This window comes from Limanda limanda, chromosome 2 (genome assembly GCF_963576545.1).
Source record: "Limanda limanda chromosome 2, fLimLim1.1, whole genome shotgun sequence".
NCBI classification, from domain to species: domain Eukaryota; kingdom Metazoa; phylum Chordata; class Actinopteri; order Pleuronectiformes; family Pleuronectidae; genus Limanda; species Limanda limanda.
This window is the reverse complement of record NC_083637.1, coordinates 24,475,100-24,484,361: the sequence shown is the minus strand read 5'-3', so window position 1 is coordinate 24,484,361 and position 9,262 is coordinate 24,475,100. Positions and strand designations below refer to the sequence as shown.

The following is a 9,262-nucleotide window of genomic DNA, read 5'->3' as shown; positions in this document are numbered from 1 at the left end:
CTGATGTCCACAACCTATTTCCTAAGCTGAAATGACTATGATCTGATGAACTTTAAAGTGATAAACTTTTATTTTTACCATGTAAAAGTTGTTAAGGTCTTAATCTGGCACATGTATGACTTAACATATGTGTATTTGTGTTTAATGTTCCTCTAGGATGTCCAACATGAGACACAACTGGAATCCAACCAGACTGAACACTGAGTCATCACTTCAAACTGACTCCAGGTACAGACCTGTTTTCATTACTTACAAACAATCAAAGCAAAGTTGTTACGGTTTGTTTTATGGAGATGGACCCAGCTGCAGAGATTTTAAAATAAAAGGTAATTTAATTAAATAAGTTCTTTTAACAAAACAAAACATTAACACTAACAGGTAAAAAACTGGAAAAAACACAACACAACAAAGCTTACGCGGGGTTCAAAGGAGAAGGAGATCAGGGCAAAACAGGAACACAGGACAGCACCATGGAAGACAGCGGGTAGAAGAACAAACGATCCGACAGAGGTCAAGCGAACGCATCCAGCCCCAGCGGTGCGCTCCCGTCGTGCAGGGAGAAGAACAGTGGCCACTGTGTGTTCCCTTTCGACGCAAACAGATCCACTGTCGCGCGGCCGAAATGTGACCAAATCTGCGCTACTACAGATGGGTGAAGTTTCCACTCCGCGTAGAGTGGATTTCACCTGGACAAGAGGTCCGCACCCACATTCTGAATTCCGGGAACGTGGGTCGCTCTCACGGAGAGGAGATGCACCTTGCCCCATAATATCAGTCTGCGTGCAAGAGTGTGTAACTGTAGAGAACGTAGACCCCCCTGGCGATTGATATACGCCACCGTGGTCGTATTGTCCGTCCTCACTAACACATGAAGGAGGAACGGCAGAAAATGTTTCATCGTCAGAAACACTGCCATCAACTTCAGATAATTTATATGGGCATGTTTGAGATCCGTGCTCCACATCCCATTCGTGGATCTTCCCTCGAACACACCGCCCTAGCCTGACAGGCTGGCGTCTGTTGTCACTACTTTTCTGGCAGATATTACGCCCATGCGCACCCCCTCTGTCAACAGAGAAGGCTGTTGCTATGGCCGCAGCGCGATGACGCAAGGCGCGCAAACCGTGACACTGCAGTCTCTGTGGCGCATAGGATCCAGTCTGAGAGAATCCACCCAACGATGGAAATCTCTCATGTACAGCCTGCCCAGCCTCACCACCAATATGGTTGAGGCCATCAGTCCCAGTAACCGGAGGCACAGTCCGTACGTGACCTGACGTGTTACGGCAAAATGAGAGAGAGTGGACCTGAAAGTGTACACTCTCTCGGCTGATAGGCGAGCCGTGTAGGTCAGTGAATTTAACGTGAGACCCAGAAAGGCAATGTCCTATCTCGGTGTTAACACGCTCTTTTCCCTGTTCACCACAAACCCCAGATCGGCTAGGTGGGCCAGCACAATGCCCGTGTGCGCCGCAGCCTCTTGCTCTGAGCGCGCCAGCAGCAGCCAGTCGTCCAGGTAAGTGGCCACGCGTATGCCCCGCTCCCTGAAGGGGGCTATAGCGGCGTCGACACATTTCACAAACACCCTCGGGCTCAGTGACAGGCCAAATGGGAGTACTAGGTACACGTACACAGTGTCCTGAAAAGCGAACCTCAGATATTTCCTGTGCAGAGGATTAATGGGAATGTGAAAATATGCGTCTTTCGGATCGTTTGATGTGAACCAGTCCCCCGGCCGGATCAAACGTATCAGCGTTGAATGTGTCAGCATGCGAAACTTGTATCTCCTGAGATACGAGTTCAAAATGCGAAGGTCCAGGATGGGACGTAAGCAACTCCCTCTTTTCTTTGGGACCAGGACATTTTTGAATAAAAACCCTCCAGTCTCTGCTGGTGTGGCACTATTCGTATGGCACTTTTGTTAAATAGAGCTGATATTTCTCCCCGTAACACCCGGGCCTACTCTCCCTGCGCACGGGAAGCGATGAGGCCGCTGAAACGGGGGGGCATTGTGGCGAATTGAAGCCTGTAGCCTTTGGCCAGTGTTCTCAATACCCACTCTGATGCTGTGCATGCTTTCCAACTCTCTAACCTCAAAGTTAGGGGGGAGTGAAGCTCTGTCTGACACAGACGATCTCTGGGGGCCCGTACCAGCTGTACACTTGCGAGTATTACTGTGCATGTAGGTCTAATAGGCTCAGGATAAGCGGAACGGGATGTTTCACCACAGGTGGGATGCTGCTTCTCCCTTGTGGTGTTATGGGGGAAAACAGTGTGCTCTGCACCTCTGTGTGTCGTTTTTGTGTTTTTTTTTGTTTTTGTAACCCTGCGCCCTCGGCCTGAGCCTGGATGCGTCAGTGGAAAACTTTTTATTGACACAAACTGTGTGTGAGTGCTTGTGAGACATTGGTGTGGTGTTTGTTGTAAGTTCAGAGAAAAGCCTACCTGCACTAATCCCCTAGGGGGAGGTAACGTTGGGGTGAAGGGATAAGACACGGGGTTAGAGAGACAATACCATAGAGGAAGTGAAGTCCGTGGCTATGCTATGTATGTGTGCAGTGGTTAATAAACAAACCTTTAAACCAACCTATCCTGTGGTCGTGAGGATATTTCAGTGTTGATCAATCCCACATCTGAAACATGTCTCTTCGGCTCTTGAATGGGAAGCACGAACTGAGCTCAGGGCCCACGCGTCGCCGAGAGGGATTGGTGGCACTGGGTAATTTCTCCCCTAACACACGGGATAGCTGGGCTGCCAGGGAACAGGGAGCGGCTGGCAGCTCCGCTTGCGGTGGGGTTGACCGCTAAGTCGCCTTCTATTTCCGCCTGGCCTGCTGACTGGGTGACGGGCCCGGTTGAGCAGCCTAGGTTGACAGGGAATAGAAGGGCTTTCTCAGCCAAGCGGGCTTGGTGTTAGCACCCGGTTGAGCCCTGGGGCGTTTCGGGATACGGAACGCAGGGGGGGGGCGCTTCTAGAGGCCACCTGAGCGTAAGTCTGACGGGGGGGGGGGCGGTTGGGCCGCGGCAGGTGCTTTCCTTGGAAGGCAGACCTGCAGAGCCTCATCCTCCTTTTTCCGAAGAAACCCTCGGGGACAATAGGCATGTCCAGGATGTCCTCCTTTTCTCTATCGGAAGATTGGTCAGATTCAGCCATCTCATCCTCTCTTGTAACACCAACATCGACATGCACTTCCCTGTCGCCTGTACAGCGCATCGCTGTACGCGCAGGCAGATATCAGCGATTGTGGTGATCTCATCCCACGCGGACCATTCCGGCACGAAGCTGACAACATGGAGGTGACGTCAAGAGCCCTCACTGTCAAAGCCGCTGCTCTATAAGCTCGCTCAGTCATGGCAGATTGGAGGCGATCGGCTTTCGTGGGGAGTGTGGGGGCCCTGGGCGAGGCAGCTGACAGCTGTGGATGGAGGCGAGCTGCCACCAGGGGCTCCATGGGAGGCATGCGGGCCATGGCATGTTTCTCCATCCCTTCAACATCCAGGGAAGACGCACCTTGAATGGTGGTTTTGCTGGAGTAAGGGTTTTGCTTCCATGAGGCAGTAACTTTCTCCATGAGTTCCGGGAACACCGGGAGAAGTTGTCTCGCAGCCCTTTTTGCTTGGGGTAATTTCTTCCCCTCGTAGCGGGACCTTGGGGCCTCTGCCACGACAGCAGGCCATGGAATCTTCAGTCTCTCCGCGGTGCGTTTACACACATCGTGCATATCGCCGCTAGGCTGGGGCGGAATTACCCCAACAAGCCCTTTGCAGGGCTTGGAGAGCTGAGAGCCTGTGCAGATGGAACGAAGCAAGATTCATAATCCTCGTCGTCACGACAGGTGCACAGGCGATTGGCATCGCCTAGTTACGAGGTGGAGGGAAACTTTACAGCTTGTCCCATTTAGCCTGGTGTGCTAAAGGGGAGAAAATTATCTGGAATGATAATCCCTGTTAGCTAGCTAGCTCCGGTGGCAGGCAGTTTAGTGAGCTATTTAAATTTGAAAACTACCTATGGTGAAGGCAGTTGGATTGGCGTTGCTACCACTAGCGTCCGGCATTGGAGGTGTTAGCTCCGGTCTATGGACAGCAGCTAGTTAGGATCGACGCTGATTAAAAATGGGGTGTTTGAATGACGTGTGACGCCGCGTCCACCGTATTTAAGGTGCGGCACCTTGACGAGGAAGTCACGACTGCCAGCCTATCAGGGCTGGCGAATTGGTATAAGTGCTTCTGTGAATACGCGCCAGGGGCGTATCCCATCGAAACGATTGCTAAGAAAGAGAACCCACCGAACTGTACACTAAACCTGCATCTCCAGCTCCTACCACAGCAGCATCCACAACCCATTCACCACCAGGACCAAGTTCCCCACCCCCATCTCCCCCAAACCAATCAGTGCTGTTCACTAAAGTATCCAGGTAAGACCCTGTAAATAAACCCTGTAAGAGACCAGCAACATTGGCAACATTTACTGTTCCAATTTGTAGGGATTTAAAGAAGATGTTAATAAATTTAAAGGAATGTTGACTTTGAAAGCATAAATTGTCACGTGCCTATATAAAGGAAACGGAATTTCCTGCCCTAGTTATGTATTTCTCTAGCTGGCATATAGATTTAAGTATTCATATGTGTAAACTTGAAAAGATTTTTAGTAACATTCGTATATATGTTGACTCAAACATTTTCTTCATCCCCCAACTGCCTAGGTGGTGTTGGGCCCGGTCCCATCCGGACCAGACAGCGTGTTCGTAGATTCAAGGTTCAAGTGGGAAAGGTTAATAATTTAGACAAGTTCAATGTTCAAAAGTTTCACAGTAATAAGTAGGGATGAGCGAGTACAGCATTATCTGTATCTGTTAACCATATGAATTATCCGTATCCGTATCCGTACTCGGGGTGGGTCTAACCCGGAAGTGGGTGTGGTTTAACCCGGAAGTGGGCTGGTTCAACATAACGTTCTTTTTTAACTTTTTATTTTTTTTAAATTTATTTCCACACCAGGTGTGTGTGTGTGTGTGTATGTGTGTGTGTGTGTCTGTGTGTGTGTGTGTGTGTTTGTGAGTGTGTGTGTGTGTGTGTGAGTGAGATGCGAGGGACGTTCACAGTCTCCCGGAGAAATGAACACTCTGTGTTTTTAGTATAGAAAGACGTGAATTATATTCGTTCACAAGTCATACAGACTGGTTTTGTTATTTTCACTTTACATTAACACTTAAAGTTTAGTGCAGTGTAATTGTTTGCCGTGATAATTAAATGCCAGTGTGATAATAAATGACAATTTCAAACCTTAAAAACTGTCATGTTGTACTGTATTTAATAGAGGTTTACTTTACTGTAAAGTAAGTGTAAATGTAAAGTGAAAATAACAAAACCAGTCATTATGACTTGTGAACAAATATAATTCACGTCTTTCTATACTAAAAACACAGAGTGTTCATTTCTCCGGGAGACAGTGAACGTCCCTCGCTACAGCTCCAGCGCTCCTCTACTGAGCCAATGCAGGTCTCGTGAAAAATGATCCAAAGAATCATACCCTAAGACCCAGTCGGGAAATGAACGAATCATTTCTGCTTCCTTGACTGAGCCTATGGAACAGTCCCGATGCGCAGTGAACCTGAGTGACTGAGAGACAGAGAGCTGTTCTGTGAGTGAGTGAGCAGAGCCGTGTGTGAAGGCGAGGAGCGCTGTGACGCTGTGTGAGGATTTTCATTCAGTCCGAGCACAGATAATGACTCCGATTACTCGTATAATATTCGTGATCGGCAAAAGTGCTTTATCCGTACCGGATACTCGTTTCAGCCGAGTATCCGGCTCATCTCTAGTAATAAGTTTATTGTATAAGAAAAAAACTTACAGAGAGTCTCTGGGGTTCTGCCGGACACGTCACCAGGTTCACTGGGTCATGTCGAGAAGAAGCCTCCCCTCATCCTCAGCCCACAGTATTTGTAAAGACACAGGGTGCAACACAGTGGCGGTTCTTTCCTTGAGGGAACTCAGCAATTGGCCAGATGTATACTGTCTCCTCAAAGTGCAGTTTTTTGCAAGCATCTCACTTATAAGGGAAAATCCAATCGACCAGGTGTCCCACTACTGTGCCCTTATCAAACAGGGAGTCTGCCACAGTGGAGAGACACAGCAGATTAGACTTAGAGGAGGTTTTTATATCTTTTTCTCACAATATTTCATAAAGTACTTCATTGTATTACTTCTGAGACGTCCTCTCTCATGTGCATGGTTACCAGTTGGTTGCTAAGTCTGATTCCTGCTTCGTTGCTCTGCCTGTGGTTGTGCTCTGTGTCTGACCCTGCGTCTGAGTCAAAAAGATATACATCATTCCAATTAAAAGAAACAGTTGCAGTATTATTGATTCTATAGACTATACAGCTAATATTAATTCACAGGATATAGTTAAAATATAGTCATAAAATAAAGAACAAAACATAGATATCTCAACAGTGGAAGCAAAAGAGGAACAAAAGTCAAGCAGCAGATACGATTTAATCACTATTCCATTTATTTTTTTCCAGATTTTCAGCAAATACCATATCAAGTTAGATCTAGAAATAACATTTGGACTTGTGGCTAACTACTAATATTTCTATTCCTCTGACTAGTGAATGAAATGCTACTGTAGAAAACTTTGTCAAATAATTATAACCTTCATACACTGGGCAGAAGACCTGGAAAGTGTCATTATATTTCTAAAAACTTCTAGGTTCCAAAAGAGTTTTGTCTCTGTTCTTAACTAAAATTATTTCAATTTAACGTGAGCAAGGTTGCCCTTTGCATTGTGACAATTGGGGAAAAAAACAAAAAGTTGTGGGTGCAAGACTGGACATAATGAAGTCATAAGCACAATAAGTACAATTTTAAAACAGTCCAAGACTAGTCATAAGCAAGGACTGTGTAGCTGTGTCCGGGATAAGGTCACCAAAACCAAAATAGTTAAAAACACGCTGTAATTACTGTATCCTTCAACAAAGTAATTGAACAGTTACATATTTTATTTCCCTTTCTTATCTAAATATTCTTTACTATTACTTCCTGCCAAACTGCATACACAGGCTGTGAGAGGATATGCTAGAAAGAGAGATTCTTGTGATGGATTCAAATAATAAAAATGTCTTTCCATTGCTGCCTCCCTTTTTTAATATTTTTTTACCTGCATTCATGCCACCACAGAACAACAATTTGTATACAAGGATGCACACATACAGGAAGGCAGGTACACATATTCATACTATGTAAATTGCATCACACAAACAAAGACCCATTCTACATTCATGTTAAACCATGCTGCGTTATTTTTTCTATGTTACTGTTAATAATTATATTTATTTGTATCTATATTACAACTTTGGGTTTTCTGTGTGACTATAATAAATTGACTCTTTTTCAGACTGTGATTATCACAACTCAATGGTACGGTACAGAATCCTCTAAAATCAACTCTCAAATGATTTGAAATGTAAGTTGTTTTTGCGGCTGTTGTTTGTTTCAGTTGAATATTGCATATTTATGTTAAGCACTGAATCAAAAATCTTTTTACTTTGAAGTTTGTCATTGCATGCCCATCACAAGCAAAATAACGGTCACAGGCAAAATTTCTGTTAAGCATATATTTGGCGCTTTTATTGCCTTTGATTGATAGGAAGGAGAGCAAGGGAAGACAGAGAGACAAGGGTAGGACATGCAACCAATGGTAAAAGGTCAGAATCAATGATCAATGCCAAATCAAGATCTACGATAGCCCTATGATCTTGGCTGTATAAAATAGCCTTTATCTTATCTATATTGTATTCATGTAGTCATTGCAGACATAGATGAGCCGTTTGGTTCTAATAGATATAGGCATAATGCAGCTTAAACATAATCATTTGATACAAATCATGTTTGGGTTGTTCTCTCTTACAGTGCTCGGGCTTCTGATCTTCGAGAAAAAAGAGCAAACCGCTTTACAAAAACTGAATGCTCTTTTAATAGACTTGTCGATAAGGAACAGATCGCATGAAGAGAAGTTCAGCACTCTAATCCCAAATTTCATGGCAAAAATTGCAAAACTAGAAAAAGAGTTTACATTCCTACAGGCAGGTCACATTTCACTGAAAAAAGAATTGTGGATAAGGGACAGATCGCATGAAGAGATCAGCGCTCCAATCCAAAATGTCACTGCAAAACTGGAAAAACTGATAGAAGAAATAAAAAGGATCGGATTGAATGAAGAGAAGATCATCGCTCCAATCCAAAATTTCACTTCAAAACTGGAAGAACTGGATTCTTCATGTTCGATAAGGATCAGATTGAATGAAGAGAAGATCAGCGCTCTAATCCAAAATTTCACTGCAAAACTGGAAGAAGGAATAAATACAAACCAATTGAATGATGACAAGATCGGAATTCTAATCTATGATCTCAATAAAAAAATGAACGCCTCCTTCACGTTGCAGTCCAGGCTGGGTGGAGCATGAGTCACGCTGCTTTTCTTTAACCAGCACTAAAAGAAAATGGGACTTGGCTCGTAAGGATTGCCAAAGTCAGGGGGGTGACCTGGCAGTTGTTTTGGATTCAAATGACCAGAAATTCTTGACCAACCTGATTTATAAATATAAATTTGAGAATAAAACTGGCGAGCCTTTCAGTGCAGCCTGGATCGGATTGGGAGACCAGGAGAGTGAGGGCAATTATGTGTGGGTCAACAACCAAACACTCCAATCAAGTGTCACTTTCTGGAAAAAACCTAATCCTAACAACGCTTTATCCCCTTGGGATAAATTAGAAATGGGACAATGGGACTGTGTTGGCATTGTGCACGTTGGAGAGAAGGCGTTATCCAACTGGGATGACATTAATTGCTCTGGCACCCGGCACTATGTGTGTGAAAGAAAGGTTGTCACATGATCCAGTCCCAATAGATATTGAGAAGGCCAAATTGAGAAAGACAAGTCGCTGCATCAACTGCCGTGGGCTCAATGACATCACTAATGGTGCCCCCCCCCCCTGAAATCTGTTTATGTATTTAATATACTCATCAGTGATGTGTCGTTCGTGAACAATTCCTTCATTTTGAACGAATCCTTACAAGGACTCGGGTGTAATGAGTCCTCTCAAAGAGAGATTCGTTCATTTTCTCGTGGCCGCGCATCGGCAGGTCACGTGAAAAAGGATCCAAAGACTCGTATACGGCAGAAGAACGAATGATTGATCCGAAGACTCAGTCGGGAGGTGAACGATTCGTTGATCTGCCGGGTACGAGTCTTTGGATCAT

General features: G+C 45.1%; 1 pseudogene; it reads right to left on the bottom strand.

The window, feature by feature from the left end:
• Nucleotides 1-511: 511 nt before the first annotated feature.
• Nucleotides 512-4,055, bottom strand: LOC133018990 (uncharacterized; annotated as a pseudogene).
• Between the last annotated feature and the right edge of the window lie 5,207 nt (nt 4,056-9,262).